The 26024-nt window shown below is 36.1% G+C and overlaps 1 protein-coding gene across 1 annotated transcript in view; it reads left to right on the forward strand.

Annotated features, from left to right (window-relative positions):
* Positions 1-1992: 1992 nt before the first annotated feature.
* The window catches only part of LOC135084560 (uncharacterized), a 131574-nt gene continuing 107542 nt past the window's right edge, over positions 1993-26024 (forward strand). Inside the window, exon 1 of the mRNA XM_063979323.1 lies at positions 1993-2286. The gene's annotated coding sequence lies outside the window, so the exon portion shown is untranslated. The remainder of the gene's footprint in view (positions 2287-26024) is intronic.

Consider the following 26024-nt stretch of genomic DNA (forward strand, 5'->3'; position numbering starts at 1 on the left):
AAACTTTGTGTCAATCTAAATATAATTATAACTCAAAGGTGACTGACTGACTAACTGCCCAAACCACTGGACGGATCGGGCTGAAATTTGGCATGCAGGTAGATGTTATGACGTAGGCATCGGCTCAGAAAGGATTTTACGAAACTCCACCCCTAAGGGAGTAAAACGGGATACACGCGTTCAGTCGCGGGCAGCCACTAGTTTATTAATAGATAGCATAGCAACCGCACTGGCTTAAGTTACATGCGTGTAAGTAGGTAAACATTTTTCGTATTGTAAACATACCTTACTAGCCTATCCTTTGACAGTATTAAATCAAAACACTAAGACAAAAATGCTCTGAAAAATAACATACCTACCTTTAATATGCGATCGGAATTGGCACGCAGAACTGATTGATGGTCGATGGGGCAAAAATGTTCTGGAGTTAGGCCACGTAAACGCAAGCGCAGCGTGAGACGTCCACCCACAAGGTAGACAGATTACCTCATAAAGGTTCTTCCGCTTTATTAATCTAAGGTTCTTCCTTACTACATCTACGGGAAGAGAGTCACTTAAACAGAGAGATAACAAGTGCAGATAAGCAACTTTGCTAGTATGTTTTTCCGAGGCGTTTTGTTCCCTACTTTATTTTTTTCAAATCAGTTTACCATTTAAGTACTTAATGCACGGATGACCTAAAGAATAATAATAATCTTATGCCCGTTTTCGGTATCAGTTCCTAATTTTTAAGTGACCCCTATGAAAACAAAATGCCTGTTAAGTGTTACCATAGGTGTCACTTAAAAATAAGGGACCGATGGTGAAAACGGGCATTAGTATGTTTGTATTTTATTTACGATCATGAGTCTACCTAACTTTGAAATAAAACATATACCTATAATAAGCAATCGACCAAAATAATTTGCTCTTTTGTTTCAATAGAGCTTTTCAAATATAGCGACATCTATTTATCTAATCTTGCAAAATTATTTCCACGTCAGCACTAACATGGGCATTCATAGTAAAAATACCAAATAAATGGAACACTCCGGCGACAGCGTTGGAATGTTACCATATAATGTAAAATAATTACCCAGAATAGATCTAGAATTATTTAAAAAACAACTTTTTACCAATCCCCTAATGACTAATCAAATATTAAAAACTTAATATTTATTAATTAAAAGGGAAACATTGAAATGTAACTTAAGTGCTTCAAAATAATTTAAATGTTTTAGTTTATTACATTTTTGGTACACTAGTTTTGAAATTTTAATTATGAACTAGCGGCCGGGGCCGCCAGCGACTTCGTACGCGAGGACCACGTTTCACCCCTTTAAAGTGAAGTTTCGAGATTTTTTTAGGATTAAATTATTCGAACTTTTCTCGCCGTAAAAACCATCCTTGGACTTCAACAGTTAACTCAAGATTCAAGTGACTGTAAAACGCCTACGAATGTTTCATTTACCGGGCCATGTGCCATGCCAGTTGCTTTTGTCATAGTTTTTTTTTAATAATTATGAACAATCATTATTAACTAACTAAATAATAACATAAAATGGTTTTGATCTCGGATCATATTCTATGATCTGACTGAGGTTGTCTACGCACGGACATTACCCGCGGGCGGCGTGACCGGAGGGAGCAGCGAGCGGGCGGCGAGCGTTTGGCGTACAAACGAGCAATGTTCGGTTCGCGAGCGAACATGAACGAAGACGACTCTGAGACACTCTCTTCAACGACTTTGCACTAAACGGTCTCATCTTGCTATTGTTTTACATATTATATCGCATAGATAAGTAATTTTATACAGTCCATTCGTGATTTCATTTATTATTATGTATACTATCGAAGTAACAGAGGTTTTGATTCAAAATAATATTATCTTGTCTGGTGGGTGTCTAGTCCCTGTTTTGTGGGAGTGTGTACTTAACTAGTAACAATAGTCATCTTTGGGCAAAAACACGTTGGTCCAGATACCTCACTCGTTTTACTTGCGTCAGTTTAAAAAAAACTTCAGTCAACGATCGGTTTTTGTTCGGTGCGTCTCGTCGTGTGTTGTTTTGTTTTGTTTACGAAATTAAATTTAGTAGGACTATCTTTTGTTTACATTAAATTTTCTTATTATTTCAATTCCCCGAAACAAAGACTATGTGAACTAAATCATTCTTATCAAATTGAATCTTGGAAATTCGCAACTGGAATCATCTTGTGTTTTAGGTTTTGTTGTTTTTATTGGATTTACTCAAAAATTGTGTGTGTCCAAGTGGAATTGAGCCTTGTTTATCTTCTGGAAACATTCAGGTGAGTGTTTAGTAACTTAATTTGTGTTTTATATGCATAGTTTCCCCACAATAATGATGCTGGCGACTGGCGATATCCTACTTGATTTCGCCTTGTTCGGCAGAGTCATTGCGAAATTTTTTCTCTAGACGGAGATTGGCCTCGATGTCGGTTAATTAAATATGGTATGTGATTTTATCAGCGGCATTGTAATAAATTCAGCGATCTCACCTGGACTTACAACTGTCTGATAAAACTTAACGGTATTGTGATATCTATTTTCATGAAAACGTGAATCATTTGCTAATCATGTGGGTGTTTTTACAGCTAAATGTCAAGAACTTTCCAAATACACAGTCGTACCGTTTACCTAGAAGATTTGAAACAAATGAAAACTTCCATAGAAAATTAGTAAACAACAGTGGTCAGTCAGAAGATAAGAAATAATATGCCCCCCCTGCTTGAAACGAAAATAGACCTAAAGGATTTCTTTAATGTAAAAAAAAAAATAACACTGGTTCCTTTTTATAAATCTCCATTAATTGTCCAAAGAAAATGTCAATGCTCTATTTGTCTACAAACATTGATAAAATAATTGAAGAATGAAGTATTTTTGTTATAGAAAGGTAATAAGTTTAATTTATTATTATAAATAAAATTGAATTATTGTTCACAAGTGAGCGTTGACAATCTAAAAGATTCGATTCTGATTATGAGAATGTACTAAAACTAAAAATGTAGCCAGTTCAATTAAAAATCTAATTTAATATGTAATAACATGTACGTTATTGTCATTTGACCACTTAAAAATCAATTTTGTATTTAAAACAACACATAAAACCTTATTTGCTACGCAAAATGGTTTGACGACTAATTTCACATGCACACCGATGCGTAACTTTCATTTGTCTTCCTGAAAAGTGATGTTTTAAACATGGCTTCCATTTGCATTACAAATCATATTGTTCTGTTGCAAACAGACAAAAGCAGTTCATTGGCATTGAAGTTCCATGTTTTGGTAACATGTAGGTTTTTAATGCCATTTAAAACATGTTCAAACCTACTACACATGCCAAACTTATTAATAATGCAAAGTCTAACTTTACATAAAAAGAATTTCAATATAACCAAGAATAAAAAAGAATGCATGGAGAAAGTTTTTTTATGCGATAGGTGTCAGACGAGCAGACTGTATTAATGTTATAAAAACATTTGTTGTTCTTTACCAAGGAGGTATTTGTATTGTGGTTGGTGGTCTCAAAATATCCCTGTCAATTCGTCCTATCACTTCAGATAACAGTATTCTTTGCTCATCACAGCATGATAATGTTGCTCTCCTAAATGTATCTTCAAATAACCAGGAGATAAAAGCATGACTCATATGTTGGCGTATTCAATTACCTACTCTTACTTGGTCCTCTTTAGTATGTAGGTATTTTTTTAGTACAATTTACATACTGCCAAAGCAAATACATATGTTAATTGAAGATTTTAGTCAAAAAGGGGTGGACCACATTATATTATGATGTTAATACAAATTAAAGTTTAATAACTTAACTCAAAAAATTAGTTTTCATTGAGTTTGAAAGAAATAAAGTACCTACTACGTTTCTATGCCCTTAATTAATTATAAATTGTGAGTGGAGTCCTTAGTAAAAGCTGTAAGGACTCATATCTGGACAAATTTGGACGAATGGAAACCTACCTACCAGGGCGAGAGTAATAATTTTCGCCAAAACGAGTCACGATGACGTCACGGACGAATCTTCGATAAGTCCTCCTCCACCTCCCCGCGATGCCTAATCGATTTTTTTTCTGTTTAAAAATGAGTTCGTTGGTTTCAACCAAATGACGTCGACTGCTGGTCAAAGGCCTCCCAAGGATTTCCACAACACAAATTCCTCTACAAAAATGAGTTTATAAACAAGATGAGGTTGCTTAACCCAGTATCCTAAACGCTTTTTACCAAAGGCTGACCACACAATCTCTGATCTAAACGGATTATGGCAGGCCAAGCCCGCATAGTGTTATGGATTCGAGATGAGTCATGTGCGTCTGTACAGACTGCCTGGTTCAAGAGACTCCGCATTACTACGTTTTTTATACAAAGAGCAACCTCTTCTTTGGACATTATTTTATAGCCGTTATAAGGCGTATATTGGAAGTTGCCACAAAGCAGACGTAACGCTTCAATATTTGCAATAATGTCTATTATTTTGCGTTGAATAGCTATAGTAAATTAAGTAGGATCCCTCCTCCCCTGGATGTCGTGCGAGCCATCGGGCTAGCGCACGGTGGATCGAAATGGCATTAAAGTGGACATAGGGATTTTTTTCGGAAAATCGAATTTTAAAAATTGCCAATCGATAGTCCTTTGCTCACTCATCACGACATGTCATATCACATTTTTCTCTAAACCTGATACTTTAGCTTAAAAAAAATAATTTGTGTTTTTTTTGTATGAAACGAGACATAAAGTGCTAATTTTCTCCGAAGACCTGCTAGATCGTGACTTGAAACAACCTAGGTCGGTATAACTGCATTATTTATTAATATTCTAAGCTATTTCCAGCTGCTCCAAACCGCAACTTAGCCTGTTAAACGATTCCGAAAAAAATTAATATTGACTCTTTTTGTAATTGTATTTTAGTTCCTTTTTTTAGAAAAAGCTTCGATTACGGTACTAGAAAGTGATTTTATCGTTAGGTGACATTGTTATCTATTCTCAGAATCTGTTAAACCCTTTCTTTCCTATCAGCACATGACTTTAAAACAACAATGAAGTTACTCATACCTCGTAAATAACGTGTTTTGCGAATAAGCAGATAATGGTCAGGGGTGGGGGTAAAAAACAGATAAGGATTGTTTATTTGTTTTAAATTTAGTTTGGGCTGTGTAACGTCACCAATAACATTCAACTTTAAATGTGGTTTTTAACATGACGTAATTACAATGGAAGCTATTGTGAATAATATAGATTTGTTCGTAGTCTTAAGAAATACCTTAAAACCTTTCATGGACAGTGAGGAACTTTGTAATCACCTTTAGCAGAAAATGGTACATTTGTCAGAAGAAAACAGTGTTAAGTTAAAAAAAGTTTGCCGGAATTTTTGTACTAATCTTAATGGACGATGGACAAACTGTCATCTATCTCTTCCCCAATTTTTAAGAAGAAACAGTGATTGCCTTGAATCTCCAATTAACTGGGTCTGGCAACTAGTTTTTGATGAAGACAAAATTGAGGAAAATGTTCTGTTTCTGAGTTAATTTATGTAACGTGTAATTCATCTTTTTTTCTGTTTCTGAGTTAATTCCTCACTGTCCATCAAAGGTTTTAAGGTATTTCTTAAGACTACGAACAAATCTATATTATTCACAATAGCTTCCATTGTAATTACATGTTAAAAACCGCATTTAAAGTTGAATGTTATTGGTGACGTTACACAGCCCAAACTAAATTTAAAACAAATAAACAATCCTTATCTGTTTTTTACCCCCACCCCTGACCATTATCTGCTTATTCGCAAAACACGTTATTTACGAGGTATGAGTAACTTCATTGTTGTTTTAAAGTCATGTGCTGATAAGAAAGAAAGGGTTTAACAGATTCTGAGAATAGATAACAATGTCACCTAACGATAAAATCACTTTCTAGTACCGTAATCGAAGCTTTTTCTAAAAAAAAAGAACTAAAATACAATTACAAGAAGAGTCAATTTTAATTTTTTTCGGAATCGTTTAACAGGCTAAGTTGCGGTTTGGAGCAGCTGGAAATAGCTTAGAATATTAATAAATAATGCAGTTATGCCGACCTAGGTTGTTTCAAGTCACGATCTAGCAGGTCTTCGGAGAAAATTAGCACTTTATGTCTCGTTTCATACAAAAAAAACACAAATTATTTTTTTTAAGCTAAAGTATCAGGTTTAGAGAAAAATGTGATATGACATGTCGTGATGAGTGAGCAAAGGACTATCGATTGGCAATTTTTAAAATTCGATTTTCCGAAAAAAATCCCTATGTCCACTTTAATGCCATTTCGATCCACCGTGTAGCGTGGGGAACTGGGGAGTGTAGGCCAAATAATCCTCCATTTTTCGCCCTGTAATTCTGTTCTCCTTGTCCCCGGTATTTTAGTTATTATTACTATTAGAACCTTAAAAATCGGAGAGGTATGTGAATAAATCAATCGAATAGTGTTGTAAAAATTACCTACTAATTGATATTCTAATCTAATGCTTCATAAATCCATCTACACTCGCTGTTAAAGAACCTTCCTTGTCATCAACCGTGTTTTTCGGGCTTCGTGATCGTCGGGCTTCGTGCCCATAGATTTAGTCAAAATAAATGATCGCAGTAAGTTTACGTGGCGTCTATTTTCCTAGTCGTCTGCAAGATTTTAGCTGTCGTTAAGTAACAGCAATTGACGACGATTTTGATGGCCCCAGCACGTGGAGAAATTGGGGCAATGCGAGGAATCCGGGATGTGATTGGACCCGTTTATTTGTGGAGAAGAATCCCTTTGATTCCGTGACGATTGAAGAGAATTGATTTTATGGCGACCGCAGAGAAGTCTACTTTATGTTTTATCTAATTAAATTAAGCGATGAGTATCTACGAGTATTTTTTGTTGAAAGAAAGAAAGATACATTTATTACATTGGACATCACACAAATACAGGCAATTACATAGACATGACAGTGGCACATAATAATGGAAGAAGAAAAAATAAAAACAAGAGTAAACTGAGCAGTGCCACCCATTCACCAACAAGATGCCCACTGCAACGGGACCCCACTCAGCATATGCCGTGGCCCACGGTGACGAAGGCCACGGCGCTGGTTTTCAGTGTGCTCCATGCCGAGTGAGGGTCACGGACCATTGGTAAAATGAATAAAATAAATAAAATAGTAATAGTGTTGATGCTGTATATGATGGCAGCTTTGTCTCCTGAATTTCAGTATCGCTGAAAGATTATAGCCGATTTCACTGAAAAAAAATCAAAATGATTCAGATCAGACATTCCAGTGATTGCCTACTTCCCAGTCTTCTCACAAACGAAATAGCTCTGTAATATTAGGGTCCATATTAGTATACCTAGCTAGTTGATGATTGCAGGTGGGATAGATACCTTTTTTCAGGGTTTAATATCATTAATTGAAGAGATGTAGGTACTGATCAATGTAGGAACGATGTAGGAAGAATGAATTAGAGATAATAAATCAAGCACTTAAATTGTAATAACGTTGCCATATATTTGCGAGCACTTAAACTGACAAAGAGCCATTTTCTGCTAATCAACCGGTCGATTTGCTTCTCGTAAATAGAATAATTATTGGATACTGTAATAAGAAACTATAGCTTCTATTTCAAAGGACCAAAGTCTACAATTATACAAAATGTCTTTATACTGACGTGGGCGTTATCACAAGAAAGTTAATGGACGAATCCATTATCGACCATAGAGAATAAGACAAGGCTATTGTTTTACAAGACAATAGATAGCCTAGAAATCGAAACAGGACTAGTTTAAATCCTTTATTATAACACTAATTCAATGGAAGAAACGTTTCTTTAATCAAAGAGAAGAGAGGCAAGTTTGAAGCATATGTTGTGATGAATGAAAACTATTGGTGTTGATGGCCATGAAGTTTTCTAATAAGAAAATAAATCGACCGATACATGGGCTTTTAAAGTTTTAACCGTCTTTTATAACAACTGACAATACAAGGGATGATGCAGTTCCTTCAACAGAAGAGGAATTGCTTACTATTCACTTTTTGCAAGTATTTCATTGGGAATCAAGCCAGGATTGGGTGTACCCGAACCATTAACATGTAATGAGAAAATGCTATGGACTTCTATCGCCCGTGTCAAAAGAATGATATAAGTTAACTTCCTATCTTTGATTGTAGAGCGGAAAATCTCTCTTCGAGAAAGTTCATTGCGTATTAATAGATTTATTGTAAATAAAATCCGGAAAAAGATTAAAGAAATCTAAACACGACAGAGCTACCGGCAAGCTCGGGAACGAATTAAACAAATCGATTTTGCAATCGTGATGACCGCCGCGTAGGACGCGTTTTTTGGCGGGACCAATTTCGGTTGCACGATATTGAAATACTGTTATTAAAATGAAAAAGATCACCGTGACTAAGGGGTCATTCATAAAGTACGTCACACGTAAAGAGGGGGGGAGGGGGTCGACAAAGTGTGACATGGTGTGACAAGGGGTGGGAGGGGTCCTAAGTTTCGTGACATCACATTTCAATTGTTTCAAATATTTGATAAAATGTTGATTTCATAAAAAAAAGTACTTAATTTAAATGGAAATAAAACTAATTTCGGAACTGCTGTTAATTTAATAATTTTTCGATGTGAAATTGCAAAACATGTGACGTCACACTAGGGAGGGGGGGTATCAGAAATGTGACCACCTGTGACAAGGACGGAGGGGGGCTCAAAAAATCATGAAATTCGTGTGACGTACTTTATGGATGGCCCCTAATGCAGCGGCAATATTTTAAAGAACATTTCGCGTTTTTTGATCCCAGAATTGTAGGTGATGCTTTTGTTGCAAAATGGCGTAGCCAAATAACACAAACGATATCGTTTTGGTTTATATTGCTTTGAATAATTTAAATCTAAAATTAAGCAGAGCTTATTGACTGCTAGACTCATAGCTCAGTCAGTATAAAAGTACAAAATTGTAATTTTGTCACACATCTTTCATGTCTCAATCAAAATCTTCCTTGAAGAACGCTTAGACTGAAACTGATGGGATAACACTTCATATAACCATAGAAACATGGTAGAAGATCGTTTTATAGCTCGAATTTACAAGTTTTGACGTTTGTCAAAGTTAAAATAAGATGGTGCAACCCAGCCTTAGTTGTTTACATACAATGTTTTTGTCTGGAAGATTACTCGGAGCAGTGATGAAATGACGAAGCTACCGGTCGTGAGCAATGACGAAAGTTGTTTGGACGTGTTGACTGACCAGCAAAAATCGATTTATCATGGGTATCTATGCCCAACTTTAGCTGACCTCTTCCGAGTGCCAAGTACTGCAAAGCTAACAATATCATTTTCTGACATTTCTTAACAATTGATAAAGTCAATAGTTATTTTAGCAATTAGAGTCGCTTCCTTCTAGTCCTGTGTCTAAGTAGCTCAGATCAGATAGAAGAGCAGTCGCCCGGCAAGCGAAAGGTCGTGAGTTCGATTCCCGCCTTAGGCAGTTTGATTATTTCAAGTTGTTTATTTAAAATAAATTATTGTCAATGGTTTCGTAATACATATAAATTTGCTTAGTAAGGGCTCTTTCCCACGACAATCCAGTTTTGGTAGATCCAGTAATGCTATATCCCAGGATTCCGACTCAAAACTGGAGTGTCGTGTGAACACTCAAAAAACAAGTAGGTATTATCACGTCTCTTTGAAATTCAACAAGTTCCTGCAAAAAACGGGGAATAAACCCTTATAATTGTGTAACTCAGCATAGCAATGTCTTTCACTTTGAAAAATATATCGCCCCAGACAAAGAACAGATTTACCGACATATTGGATGGTTAACCTAGATCCAACTAGACCAAAACATGCCTGTTTATTATTCATCCCATCCTGGAAGTATAAAAGATGTCCTAATTAGAACAGGCGCCTAGAATCCTGGTTTATTTGATACAAACAGTTGTCCTCAATTCACTCAACATATAGAAAATATTAACACAGTTAGGTTGTAAGTTTGTAAGGCTGGATATACACTGCAAGAGCTGGGTTATGCAACTTTTAGACTTCACCCAGATGATGAACACAGTGGTAAACTGATAAACAACTATTCCAGGAGCACGACTCTTTAATTTGACAAAAGGGCTCATAGGTTTTTTGTATGTAAGAGCAGAGTCAAGGACGTTAGGTAGCAAGAACCTCCTCCTTATGAAAATTATTCGGAAATAATAAATGTCGTGTTTGAGACCTGAAGTCCGAGAATTTTAAAATTCGGATAACGTTGCATTGTTGGTTGCTAGAGTCCTAGCTAGTTTGCCAAATTCTCCAAATGGCGCAGTTACATACACTATGCGGGAATTGATCAATTCATAGTGAAACATGCATTTCAGTTATTTTCGCCGTGCGTCGCCCATCAAAATCAAAATCAAAATTCGTTTATTCGTGGAACATAGGTAAATTATATATTACAGGTGTTAAAAATTAAGTAGTCGGTATCACTATGTTTGGCCCATGGTCGGCGTACAAATTCACATAACATCATTGAGTCGTATTAGGTTATTAGAAATAAAATAAAAAGTAAGTTAGTGTCCAATCAGTAACAATTTCATAAACATTTAAACAAAAAAAGTCAAGAGTCTTACAATTTGTCAGATAGAAACTCTGTCAATGTATAGTAAGCTTTGCTTATTAATAAGGATAGCAGCTGCTCGCGAAATACCTTAATATTTGTGTCTTTTAGTGTCTGTGGTAATTTATTGTAAATTACGATATACGTAATGGCGCTTCTCCATCGCTGTTCCATCAATTTCCAGCATAGTGTAACTGCGCTAAATGATTTAGGCTGTGCAGTGGGTTAGTATGTTCCCCGCCTTAGACAGTTAGACTGATGTCATCGCCACAAGCGGTTTACTTTGCAATTCTCATGAGTTAAGCTGAGCCATGACGCAGGACGCAAAGTTAATGTACTATTGTAAACCATTATTTATATGCAGACTTAGTTCATACTTCATATAAATAAATATTTCAATATTGAGAGCATAGGCAGTTTTCTCAACACTAACGTGAGAAAAATGGAATGCCAGGCCATAAAATATCACAAATAACATTCGGCATGGTTTTCAAACTTCATCTTACGTCGTTGTATTTATCATAATTATAACTATTTTTATTGACATTGACTTGACATGTACATTATTAAAGTGCTTGCTGGTATGTCTTGCTAAGTCCACCTGACTAGCTACTACCATCTTACCTAAGTCTGTCGCCATAACATCAATGGTTGAATTTCGGCAGTTGAAGCTCGCTTCCACCTTCGGCCTGATCTTCACTTTCGATCAGGTGAGATGCAGGCCAAGAATTACTTCTTGTGGATAGAAAACTGCGCCGTCTGTCCTATCATCTCCACTCTTGCAGGAAAAGCCGAAGGCAAGAGCTAGTACATAAAATACACCCATGTCTATCCTATATTTACTTTCAATGAACAATACTGGACATGCAAGCAATGGGCGGTTAGTTATTAAGAGGAAATTTATTTATTTATTTATTTATTTTAAGGCACAACCACAGAATACAATTCAATAAAATTACAATGATAACTTAACTAGGTTTCACATTTAAATTATATTCCTATGAATGTTGCAAGAAATGGGACAAGATACTTATTAAGATAGTCCATCAGGTTGTACAGAACCAACCACTAGATTTAATTAAGATAAGTCCTCTTTTTCTAAATATTAATTGGGTACTAGCTTTTGCCCGCGGCTTCGTCTGCGTGAATTTCTCTGTCGCTGAAAGACTAACCTATTATGCAGCGTTCAAATCAAAAACACTATCTGCTCATCATCATCATCATCATTTCAGCCATAGTACGTCCACTGCTGAACATAGGCCTCCCCCAATGATCCAAGTTGATCGGTTTGTAGCGGCCTGCGTCCAGCGCCTTACTGCTACCTTTATGATCGGTCCACCTTGTGGACTATCTAATCAATTATTATCCAAAGTGAGCTTTTTTATCGCCAGTATTATAGTACATAAGCGAACTTTGTCATTATTATTTCCAGTCACCCTTTGGGCAATGTTAGGAATCCCTACAAACTACCACCATTTTTACTTTTCAAAATTAACTTAGAAGGAGGGAAGTAGAGTTATAATAAAAAGCTAACTTACAAGGTGCCCTTAAGGTGGACCGACGACATCATAAAGGTAGCAGGGAAGCGCTGGACGGAGGCTGCTACCAATCGATCAACATGGAAAGCATTGGGGGAGGCCAATGTTCAGCCGTGGACGTCCTATGGCTGAAATGATGATGATGATGAAAAAACTAAAAGTATGAAATGAAAATTTCCTTCACGTAACGTAGTAAAGGTAAAGTTGCATATTAAACTTAATAATAGTGAAGTACACAACCGCTTTCTTTCATCGATTTCCTATTATCTAATATAATAACAGCCTATAGTATAGGAAACATGTTGTATGAATTTTCTTGATATAAACACTGTGATGTAAGTACTTATGTATTAAACCCATGTTACACCAATCGCAGATGATAATCATGGTTATAAATAAATAAATAACTCACAGTCAACAGCATAAAGAAAGAGTAACTATTTTTTGTTGCAAAATCGCTTTTACTAGAAGAACCATTATTGATGCCTCCCTCTTTTTTATTTTGACATTTCACACTGTGCCGCTAGCCCCAAACTAAGCAAAGCTTGTACTATGGGTACTAGACAACGGATATAAACATACTTAAATACTTTTTTTTGTTGTAAATACATACATAATATACATAGAAAACACCCAGATCCGTCACAGAAATTAATTTTTTTTTTTTTTATCCTAAAAATTCAACATTTCAATTTCTGCCTGGCCGGGAATCGAACCCGGGACCTCTCGGCATCTGTTCTGAACCACTACACCAAACGGCCGTCTTTGGACCGGGAGGACCGTTATTCATTCGGTCAACAGCCTGAACTTTTGGGAATTTAAGTTAATTGAAAGTTTATTGAATAGCACACTAAACTTTATAATAAGTTATTTAAAAAGAAAAAAACGATTTACATACAGTTTAAAGGGTAGCGTGTTGTTAGTTCCAAATTCCAATCCATCAATCAAAACATTTTACATGTACCAATCATTGAGATCTGCCATAACTTACACATAGTTACATAACGTAATAATTACAATCATGTAACAACAGCTAATTTAAATTAAACTTGTTGATTAATCGCGTTTGTACTTGTTTGCGCCTGGGGCAAAAAATCTTCAGATGCCGCTTCGGCTGACAATTTTTCTCTTCGCAATAAACTAGACACAATTCCAGTAGAGGTTATTTTTCCACTGCAAATATGTCAAATTATCACTAAAATTAACCGTAATTTTCCAATGGATACAACAATGGATCAAATACACCATGAGTAGTCATATGAGTCTTCCAGCGTCTTGGGCCCTTGGACCAAGGTAAAAGAGAGCCAATCTCTGAAAGATTCAGTCATATGCCCCCAGTGCTTTTAAAACGTTTTAAACTGCAGTTTAAAAGAAGAATTTTGATTTATGTATCTACATTTTGTACATTGGTACATCGTTAAAATACAATCTGTAAGTCACAATCGCAATACATATTCATACAAAAGTTCTATAGCTCTATAAGCTTCTATTTCCCATCTAATAATAAATAGCTACATTCGCATTCAAGCATTCAGTGGAATCAATAGAAACGTCATACCTATAGTCGATTTGTTTATTTTCATAGCTGTCTAGAGATTGTTCTTAGAATCCCATGGAATGTTTAGGTCATGTGTTATTAATATGAATCTATAGATAGAAAGCAAATATTTAAGTTACGCATCCGGACGATTTGTTTATGAGAACTGATGGATTCTTTGATCTCAGACATTACCATTTTACTGGCACTTTTTGGTCAGATTCTTGTGGCAACTTTGGATCAGTCGTGTATTTGATACTTTGAATCTTTGTAACCACAACGATTTATCAGATGGATGAAAAGCTATACTAAAGCTAGTTTAAAAATGGTCCTAAAATATTTGGAAGATAGACGCCCGTATTCACAAACATTACTATGAGAGTATGAGGTCTCACAGTGCGCGTGGCGTGGACGCACAGGGTGACACGATCCAATAGAGAGTTTCATCAAATTCAATACTTTTTCACATAAATGGACTTTTATAACTTCATCAAAAAGGTCACATACCCAAAATTCGAACGTCTCGGAAACCAGAAATGTCAGAACCGGTCCAATTTTATTTTTAAAAGGCCATATTGGCATTTTAATTGTACCATGCGAAAGACTGGTTACCACAACATTATCTAAGCACAGAATATAAATCACGTACCTACATGCAAAGTAATCAAGCGATTTAAAAACCTGTTTCTATGTTGTTTAGAGTGTAATTCAGATTGTTCAGTTTTAAATTAGTCATTGACAGTAGCAGACTGCTGTCTGAGGTCTAGCGTACAAAAAAACATGAGCTATCAAATGATACCTTTCTCACTTTCTCTCATACACTTGAGGCAATAATTTTGAAAAGACAAAATTAGTTTCATGTTACTGTCCCATAAATTAAATTTTCTTACAACTTTTGTATCTTTCATTTCTAAATCTACAGTAATAAAAGATTTTTGTTTTCTCTTCATTTACATAGGGATAGGATCAATCAAGATTCATAAAGGGCTTCATAAAGGTAACACCAAGGCGCTGGATGCAGACCGCTACCAACCGGGCGATGTGGAAATCATTGGGCGAGGCGTATGTTCAGCAGTGGACGTCCTGCGGTTCAAATGATGATGATGAATCAGGATTCAGGATGTATGTTGATAGCAGGTTATCAAGAAGTTTATTTAATGTTGCCTTTACCATAAAACACAAAATTGGAAACTACAAAAACAAACCAGCAAACAACAAAAAACCAATCAACGTTAATCCATCGATTAAACCAAACAGTTGAATTTGAAGAGTAGTGCTAAGTTGACGTGTAAATAATATTCAAGGTCTTCGTAGAGTCGTTTAGACACGTGCGAATATGATAGTAATATGCCTGCATCAATTGATGTCAATTTGGCGATACGTTGCAGTCAATTGAAAGTTCATTTTTATGATTGGTCTAAAATTGTCTATAAGTACATAGATCGTTTTAGCAGCGTTAGTGACGTTGAGTTGTTTGGTGAAGACCTAGCTGCAGAAACTGATATTGAATCATTATCACCATCATTTAGCTATAGGACTGGACGTCCACTGCTGAACATAGGCCTCCCCCAATGATGTCCATAATGACCGGTTGGTCAGCCTGCATCCAGAGCCTTCATTACTTGTTTGAATAATGTAATTGGTACTACCGTTCTATTCATAAATAAATAATAATAAATAAATTTTATGAGGTGGGTGGTCCGCAAGGTAGACCGAGGAAAGGAAAATGAATGAAATAGCCCAATATTTGGCACAGTTACAAACGGATCGTGTATCTAGCTGCAGATGTGAAACGTTCTCGTAACACCATCACAAATATCCCAAATTAAAGGCAGTAGCACATTTATCAACCCGGAAAGGAATCGTAACCGTATCAACTCGAGGCGGTCAGTATTCTTTCGCCCGTATTCACAAACGATGCTTGCTTAAGTGAAACTGCAAATCGAACGCACACCATTGAATAGAGCTCTGTGATTGGTTTGTGTGTCACCCTGTGCGTCCACGCGCACTGTGAGACCTCATGGTAATCCTTATAAATACGGGCGTTTGTATGAAACTCCATATTTCAACGCACACTTATCCGCACCGTGTCCGTAAACGCCTCGCCTCGCGGTTGACACTGACAGCGCACGAAAGGCGATGACAGCTCGCAAAAGGCGATACAGTGTTGATCCCTTTCCGAGTTGATATGTCTGCTATGGCCTAGCCACACAGTTCAACAGTTCTCGCCCATTAGGTCTGTTTCCGCGAATTGCCTCACACGTTACGCAATGCCCGGCGGTAAAGACCTCCGCTTCACGGTTCATAGCTAATCGCATTGTTTTGGTGTACAGTCGGTGGTGGAAAAGTCGGAAGATATCGAATTAGGCCCGATTTCCACGGAGAGACGAGATGCGTTTGGATAAACAATCAGATTACGGTATTTCCACATCAGCATCACCTCTTCAATCAACTTCGGGTCAAAAATCTAGTTATTCAACAAACATATCTCGGAATCGGGCTTAAGAAGACCCATTGTTTTCGGAGACTTTTGTCATGACGACTATCTTGTCACAACAAACAGGGAGTTATTGGAAAGTTTTAGGGGTGTTTTAATCATTCGCATTTTTTGCATGAAAAAAAAACCACTGCATTTTTTTCTCTATCGTCCGTCTATTGAACACGCTCTGTATTTATTTATTTATCAGTCTGTTACTCTACGAGTTCACTGAGATTTTTAGTATTGGTATAGCCTGACCAGGAACATAAAAACCCTGGCATAGAGGCGCATCAATTGCATTTGATAGTGCAACACTGAGTACAGTTGTACCTGTGTTAAATTAATAGGCTAACTTTATTTATTTATTTATTTTTTATTTATTTATACTTCAGCACACAAAGTAACAAATGCACTGTGGCGGACTTAATGCCGGATGGCATTCTCTGCCAGTCAACCACGGGTCATGCAGAAAGAGTAAGGCGGTGCAAAATGTATCTTTATGTATCAGGATTCAGGATTACGGGCTAATTTAATATTTTCATAAATTAACGAAAACATTATTATAGGTAACCTGGTTTAAATAAATTAAATGAAACCATCAATCGAGCTAGTAGGATTTATTTTATTATTCATCAATAATCAAATTCAGAACTTGAATATTCAACTGCAATGTCTGCTCATGAACGCTTCAAACTCGGTACTTCTTTCCCAATTCCATAAAATTCAACACTTAGAAAGTGACAAAAAACTTTAAAATAGGTAGTTGAAACAAACCACAGCTAATTTTCATAGTGGACTGTACTATACGATAAACATGTCAGTCAATTTGACAACCTTTGTTGGAAACATTATTCAATGAAAATATTGTCCGAATCCTTGGTATTTCTCTTCGACAAATACTTTAACACATTGTGAACCACTTTTCTTTCACGACTATAAAAAGATTTTAGCAATTTCATGCACAAAATCAATTGCGCACATTTAAAATAAAGTTTGTTTACTCTTTGACAGCAATAGACTGACATGCAAGGTGACATGTCAATGAAGTTTTTAGTTATTGTTGCCATTAAAAGAAATTAGTACCATTAGATTTCCGCAACATGGCGAGGGTTTTTATGTTCCTGGTCAGGCTATACATTTATTTTCACGTTCGCTACAGCTTAATTTTGTTTATTGATATCATAGTTAGTATGATTAGTATCCCATAAAGATTCAGCGGTCAGTTCAAATTTAAGAAATTAATGCAGAAAACTGTACAGTCGACCACCAATGAATGAGTGCACACAAAACCTTTGTTATGCAAGTGCTTTCCAGTCCTACGTTTGCGGTGGACGCTTTCTATTCCCGTGAAATATTTTTGACCGCAATTTTGACAATGGCCAATTTTTCAGCTGCTCGTAGAAACCACTAATTTGGGTACAGTCGGTAGCATGTCAGACTGTATATTTGTTGCAAAATAGAGTCTACTACGGCTGCACAAGGTCGGTGTTTTAAGCTAGAGCTGTTGTCTGTACGATACTTTCCTGTCCATAATTTAATATGTCTGTCGTGAGAGTGCGACATTTTCTAGTCTCTTGTATGCATATTCAATGTTTTAACAGAACATAAATATCTCTTACATAAAAAATACTTCCTAAGCTTTTGTAGGTTGAAAAACTTATGTTCAATAAAAAAAATGAATGATCTACTTAATCTTAAACGTACGTTTTCATAAATGTCATATCCATCAGACGTTTTGATCAATGACTACGATCAAAATATTCTTGTAGCAAATAATGTTTGAATTCTGATGACGCCTCTATCAACCTTATGTCAGTAAAAATAACAATCACAATAATGCAGCTAACTGTACAACGCTGATGATTTACGACAGCTTCAAATCTGGCTACTGCTACGTCATCACGAGAATTGCTGATGGTAAAAAACACATGAATAAAGATTAGATTGCCTCGCGAATAACTATAATGTTCGTAATCTGGTAGTACATTACCGTAAGCAATTATTACTGTGTGGCCTTCTACTGTGACTATTATTAAAAGGTATGTGAAGATTTGAAGATGGACTATTTCTTTGACATTTCTGCATTAAAAATACTTTTACAAGTATTAAGTTACTGTTGTGGTCATGTGCACGAGCAATTTTGCCCGTAGGTGTAGATTATCATCGTTTGTGACTATTATTAAAATGTATGTGAAGATGGACTATTTCTTTGACATTTCTGCATTAAAAATACTTTTACAAGTATTGAGTTACTGTTGTGGTAATTTGCACGAGCAATTTTGTATTATCATCGTTTCAGCCACAGGACGTCCACTGCTGAACATAGGCCTCCCCCAATGATTTCCACATCGCCCGGTTGGTAGCGGCCTGCATCCAGCGCCATCCTACTACCTTTATGGGGTCTTCGGTGTAAATATAGGCTAATTATTGTAGTCTTTCGACACGCTCATCTCGTGTTTCCATATCATATACCTACCCTGGATCACTCATTGACCGTGTCGTTGCCAATGCTATGCTATGTAGGTAAAACCAATATGATATCTTGTTTGCTCATGTTATCTGCAGCATCCTAATCGTGATAAGGTTTTCTAGTTCGTTATTGTAATGTTTAAAAATAAACAGTCGATATCTCGTGCTTATCAACTTTCGTCATATTGATTTAAGGAGTCTGCAAGGTTCTATGTTCGGACCAGTATTTCTACCTCAGACAGAAGTTGACAGAACCCAAAAACATCTTTAGAATGGTGATAGAATTAATTTTTAGTGTGACTATTATTATTTAATGTAGATAGATGGAATTAATAACCCATTAATATGTATTATCAACGTTTTTCCTGCCTCTACAGCTCACGCGTTCTGTTCTACGAGTAGGTATAAGGCGTGTTACGTTTTATTATCAGGAAACTACTACATATTCATCGAATTTCCTTGATATTTGCGTATAAATGAAAAGTAGAATGTAGATAAATTATTTAAATAGATATCGATACCAATTTTTCCATCTGTATCTCAAGTTTTATCATGTTCTAATACTTCTATTAAGTGATCTGAAAAATAATAGGAAAAAACTATACTTACCAATAGACACATGAGTGAAGTAAAGATAGAAAAGCTTAAAGACAAAATTATCTACGTGCTAAATATCGTAATAAGTAGTACATTTATGTAAATAGGCGTTATCATTCTTCCAAGAAATCTAAAACCCATTACTATGGAATGCTTTCCACAGCCTCAGCATGCTAAATACCGATCCCAAGAAACCATAGACAATTATAAATTCTAGCAGCGTTGCGGGGAAAACCCATAGATTAAATTACGCCTGCGGGGACTTCAAAGTGTCATTTACCATATCCGGTGGGTCTGGCTAATGAAGATGTAGGACTAAATGGTAATTAATGGTAATCTTGTAAATGCAGCACTAAACGCTAGTAATAAATCATAACCATATTTTTTTAAATTTCTCTATTAAAGCTAGGGCCTACACATCAAACAGAGAACGGGCAGCAGCGCTTTCTGAAAAACATAAATCTTTTAAACTGCGATCTCCAACCCGCCTGCCAAGCGTGGGGATTATGGCAAAACCCTCCACTATAGTGGAGGAGGCTCATAGTCCAGCAGTAGACTGTAAAGGGCTGTTAATGATAATGATGACGATGATTAAAGCTAGTGTAAGCAACTAACTTATTAAACAGACTGAAAAAGAAAGTAGGGATTGACAGTTACTTTTGAAAATATCAACAAAATTAAAAGTCAGTAAGTATTTATGACCGAATTCATCAATGGCTTTTAAACAAAGTTATAAAGAAAAGATAAATTGGTTCTAGTTTATACAGTCAACAGTGGATGGAGTTCTTGACCTTATTGTGTATAGGAAGGATGTATACTAAGTTTTGTGTAAATGCATAAAATTGCATACCCACTGGCCCGGGGGAACCAGTCGGTTATGTGAGGCTCTCAGGGTCTTCCTTTAGCGGCTAACAAACACCCTCGTGTCTAGTGACCGAGGACCCTTATCTAAAGTCTTCCTAACCAAACTGAAAACAATCCAAAAAAATCCTGTCCCATCTAGGATTTGAACCCAGGACTTCCAAACAACGAGGACTCTTAAAGTCCTTCGTTACAAATAACTATATTCAACTCGATTCCGAACATTTGAATTGGCGGCGCACGCGCAGCCCCGGGCCATATAAAGAGAGCCGGTTTTGCATGCTTCACTTGGAATGCAAAAAACACAAATAATCTGTATAGCGTACAGCCCGCCTACATTACTAAGTTTAATGCCATTTAGATTAAAATGCAACTTATTTGTACAACAGAACCTTTGATTTGAACAAGTTTTATCACCAAAGATTTCTATACAATTTTTTTACCATGTAAACTTTACATATCTGAGAATACCTGGGTCATCAAGTCATCATCATCATTTCAGCCGCATGACGTCCATTGCTGAACATAGGCCATTCCTAATGAAAAATACAACTTTTAATAAAACTATTTGCAGCTTTCTACATAAAGCTTTGTTTTTCGGGTCAACAGCACAACAGTCTTAAACTTACACATAAAGAAAATAGTTAATCTTTTTTATTGGAAAGTCCTACTTCTGGGCAGAAACTCCTCTAAAACCTCTTGTAATATATTTTTAGAATCAGGCCCAGTTGTAAATTCCGCATAATGTGACTTGACTTAACAGGAACTTTATATTTCTCAGCATAATTTAAGTGACAAGTAGAAAACTTTAAAATAACATAAACGTAGCCGCAAGGAATCCGGTGTCATGGCTAATTCAGATACAATTCCATGAATTAGAGGGAATCGGGTCACAGTGTTTATGGTATCGACACTTTGCGATTAGGGTTGCCACACGAAAATCAATATTTCAATATTATGACGTATCGTTTCAGTCAAATGACGTCCACAGCTGTACAAAGGCCTCCTCCAAGAATTTCTAGAACGACCGGTCTTGCGCTGCCCGCATCCAGAATTCCATATGCTTCCCGCGAGCTTCATCAGATACATAATGTCGTTTATAAACCTGGTTTTCACTTCAAATAAAAAAAAAAACAAAACATGTTTGGATCTCATGATGATGAAAGTAGAGAAGATGAGAGAGCGAATAAAGAATTGAGAAGAGGTTCGTATAAAGTAAAGAAATCGTTAAATTATCCCATACTAAACTAAATTCAATGGTCAGATCCTTTGGTCTCCACTAAAGGAGCACATGGCTCTCTTATTTACCAAAGTATTTGGCCTACACTCCCCACTCTGTAAGCATCCAAACTTAAACAATGTAAGCTTCATAGGTTAAAATTCGATGGGACTGACATGTTTTCGGACCAAAGTCCCGAAATAAAAACATTTTTTTTTGACAAAAACGGTGTCAGCTCGTTGCTTTTACCAAATAGGCAGCCCTGTATAGCCACGCGTGAAACAGGTTACTGGCCTCGTAAATCCAGATTCAGTGACAGCCGCAATTTCTCCCGCTGATTTAGCTGCTGTAACTGAAGATGGCACCTTTAACTAGCAGTTACCAGCGGGCCAGTAATAAATTATCGTTATGCCTTCCGATTATATTGAGGGCAGTGCGAAACTGGTCCAATAAATCATTGAGATCAAGATGTTAGCAATTATACCTTTACAGGGTAAATTATCAATTAAGGAAGACATTTGTTCGTGAGGAGGAACAAAACTTTGGTGACTCCATCTTGGACAAAATATAGGTACTTACACATTAAAATTCTACTTCTACTAATACATGTGAAAGTATGTGAGGATCTGTGTATATTTACTTTTTCAACCAGCGCGTAGAGAAATCTAGGGAAAAACAGAGCCGGTTGAGACCTTAAAAAGGAGCTCTACAAGATTAAACCATTGATAAAACCATACGAAACGAAATCGCATCAAGTAATATCTACAAAAATCCGCTAAATTATGTCCAAAAACTTAATGACGGTAATTTGGTCATCATACGAGTGAGTGTAAGTAACCTAACAATGGCTCGCCGAGTCACCGAATTCGATGGAATTTGACGTGTGGTGCAAGATAAATGGTTATAAGGCTAATTTATTAATTAAAATTCATCAAAAATATTGTAAAACAAAATTTCACAATCTCCCAAACACAAGTTCTCTATCATTTTCCTAAAAATGTCTGGTAAAAAACAAAATAAGGAGAAGAATTGGAAAAAAATAATTTAGATATGCTCCTCTCAGTGAAATGCTGACGCAACAGTGACAGATAAAAATTACAAAATCGGCAAAAGCTCTAAAGATATTAATCTTAAAAAAAAAAGGTGTCGACTAAAATGCCTCAAGAATCTTTAGATTAAATGTAGCCCACTCGTATGGCTGTAAGCTGTGAACCTTCACATCTTGATAATTATTTAAAGCCTTGAACACAACCAAGTGTTACTGATCCCATCTTCTCGCTTGAATTCATAACTTGAACGCAATGCGGACATTAGAAAGTGTGTCTACCACACAATATGGGTAATTTCGTCAATATGCATTATGTATGGTATCTTATGCCTTGCAATGTAGGGGAGACCGAGGAGAGTTGTAACAGAGATGTAGTAACAATATCAATTTCTCTGAACCTTAGATTGTTTATTGAACTAGCAAACTTATTGCTCTTTCGACACTCCATAGTTAGCGTGAAGTTGTCAGCTCAGAGGGCTGAGTATGAGTTTATATCAAACGTCCTCACTAGTGAGCGCGTAAAAAAGTATGTATGACGGATTATACAGCGCCCCTAGCGGAAACTTTCAAGAACTAAAATTTTCATTTTTTAACGCTCTCACTTCGTCGCTTGCCTCTCTAACTGACGTATCTGAAATTTTTTTCGAAACTGAGTTATCTACACCATCTTAATCAATTTCGCAAGACGAATCGATCTGTCTAATAGCCTAAACTTTTTGCAAAATGTCATTTACAGAGGTAAGCGACGACTTGTGAGGACGTTTGATGTAAACTCACACTCAGCCCTCAGCTCGCCAACTGTCAGGCGCCGAGAAGTCGGCTAGGCGGCTTTGTGACAGCTCACCCTGTTACAACTCTCTTCGGTCTCCTCTACCAAGATCAGTTACTAACTCATTGTTGTTGATCTTGATGTATAAACCTCATGAATATGAAGTAGATTTGAATTGATCCCTTCAGGTTACGATCGGAAAGATAATGGACGTTAAAAAGGTATTGTAGTTTGTTCATCCGATAATAAAGGCTTAAAGAAAGTATACTATAACTTATATGCCCGTTTTCACCATCAATCACTAATTTTTAAGTGACCCCCTATGGTAACATAATCACGAATTTTGTTTTCATAGGGGTCACTTAAAAATTAGGGATTGATGGTGAAAATGGGCAGTTACTTTAAAAGGAAGCCAATTTAGACATAAATAACACATTTACAGGTTTATTTTAATGACTATCTGTGCCCGCGACTTTGTACGCGTGAAAACCCGTTTACGCAACATTTTTCAATATTGCTCTGCTCCTATTAATCGTAGCGTATAGCCTATATCCTTCCTCGATAAATGGGCTATCTAAGGCTGAAAGAATTTTTCAAATCGGACCAGCAGTTCCGGAGATTAGCGCGTTCAAGTAAACAAACAAACAAACTCTTCAGCTTTATAATATTAGTATAGATTAGTAGTAATTTGTACACAAAATCTCCCAGCAAAAATATGAAATTGCATTTTTTTGTCATAAGAAGTTGATTCGCCAAATGGTCCAGCGGTAGACTATTTAACTAGCCTTCGAGGAAATACAAGAACTTCTTGAATCAGCATTCAATACTTGAGCCATAGAGCTAAGTATCTTAAAACATTTCTTTCTCTAAACAAGGTTTCTTTCTTCATCAATTTTTATGGCTTAAAAGTTTAATTACTACTAACCATAATAAAATTCCCATTACAGATAAGATCTCTCTCAAGGCCGAAGCATAGCAAAACTAGTTCTTTATCATACAAATCGTTACCGGGCAAGGGTCAACCCAAAAATTAATCACATCGACACTTCATCTAAGGTATTATGTTTAATGATTCTTCAACAAAAGGGAGCCTTGATCATTTCGATTTCCGATGAATAAATCCATCAGTCAATTTGTCTTTAAGCACAGTAGTTGTAAGTGAAGGCTTACCTTTGTACAGTCACGGAATGAAAAGGTTCGTCAGTTTTCAAATTGATTCCTTCAACGAATCGCGAGCACATATTTTATTACCTTTTGAAACTATGTTACAGAATAATCTCGAGTTAGAGAAAATAATATTTAACTGTTCGTCAGTAAAGTTCAAAATTATTCAGATCAAAGTTGTTTGACGACTTATCTTGTCAAGAAAATTATTATGATTGATAAACTAAAACCTTCTTGTTGTTTCAACCTGCCATTATTATTTCTTAAAATAAAAAAAGCTGTTGTCAATTGGTCAATGTCATCATTGCATTGCACTGATGGGATAGAAAAATAAACAAGCAAAACCTTATTCGTTAGCAAACGTCATATTTATTTAAATGTTAGCAGCACTGTTTCTTGCACTGTTATGTTGGCAGGTTTGACTCTTACAGTACCTAGTGCAAGCGAAAACCGACACTAAGGTGACGAACCTTTTAATTCCGCGACTGTACATAGGTATAATGATAATTAAGTTTCGTGAATAATTAAGAATAATTAAGAATACCTAAGGTATTCTTAAACATAATTAAGTTTCGTGTCAATTCTCGCGGAAATGAAGATCACGTGCTTATGCTACGTTCTCTACTTCTTTGCCGCTGTGGTTTGCTTGTATTTTGCTAGGCAATTAGTGATGAACTAAAACCAATAACTGAGGTTTTTTTGTATTCTAGGACTAATCCTAGAATACAAAAAACCTCAGTTATTGGTTCTTCAGCCTTAGCCTAAGCTAAGGCTTTATCTTCAATAGGTAAACACTAGCGTCATAATAATTACGTCACGGAGTAAGTGATCATGGCGCTTGCAACAGTGCCGAAATATCGGAAACTCAAAATTAAGTTACATGGTAACAATCCCGTTAATAATTATTATTATGTTAGTGACCATGAAAGTTTAAAACAATAAAGACTAGCTTCCTTTTTTAAAGAAGCTTATGAAGAAAAGAGAAAACTTTCCAAACTCTTTAGTGCTGGTAAACGTAGTTGATGCAATTCCCCCCTTTGTTACTAAAAATACGGAAGGTGAATATGCAAAATGTCTGAAGGTAAAACTTTCCATCAAAACAGTATCGAAATAGGTACTCGTAGGTACCTCGTATTTATATGGCTAATTGACTTTACCTGTATCTTCACTTCCTGTAGACTTTAATGAAGTGTTGTTCGCCTTCACACGTTGGCGATAAATCATTTACGTTTATGATGTTTACGACAGACGAGTCTGTGATTTCCATCATTTTGTTACTTTAACTTTCGTCAAGGAAATGTATTTTCTAGAACTAACGTTTAGTTTAGAGTGCAGGAAATGTAACATTGATTCATTTGTGATAACTTTCTGTGAATATTATAATGCTGGTCAAAAAACTAACTTACAAGTAAAGTGATGATTGTAGTGTGTGCATATTTTAGACAGAAACTTATATGTATGTCGAAGAACCTACTGCTAGCTACCTTATACCTACGAAAAACAAATGTTTCGAATCTAAAAAAAGTTGCGTGTCCTTTGGAGAATAAAACGATCGTATATTTCTAGTGATTTTTTATTCAATGGTCACAGAATACTTTTGTAGAGTTGACTAATGGATAAAATGGTAAGGGTGAGACTGCATGATGCATATTAAGCAGTGTCTACTTGGCGAACGGTGTTTTTTAATGTTATTGCTTAGACATTTTAAAGCTACACCTAAAACTA

Source organism: Ostrinia nubilalis, chromosome 26, assembly GCF_963855985.1.
Source record: "Ostrinia nubilalis chromosome 26, ilOstNubi1.1, whole genome shotgun sequence".
Lineage (NCBI taxonomy): Eukaryota > Metazoa > Arthropoda > Insecta > Lepidoptera > Crambidae > Ostrinia > Ostrinia nubilalis.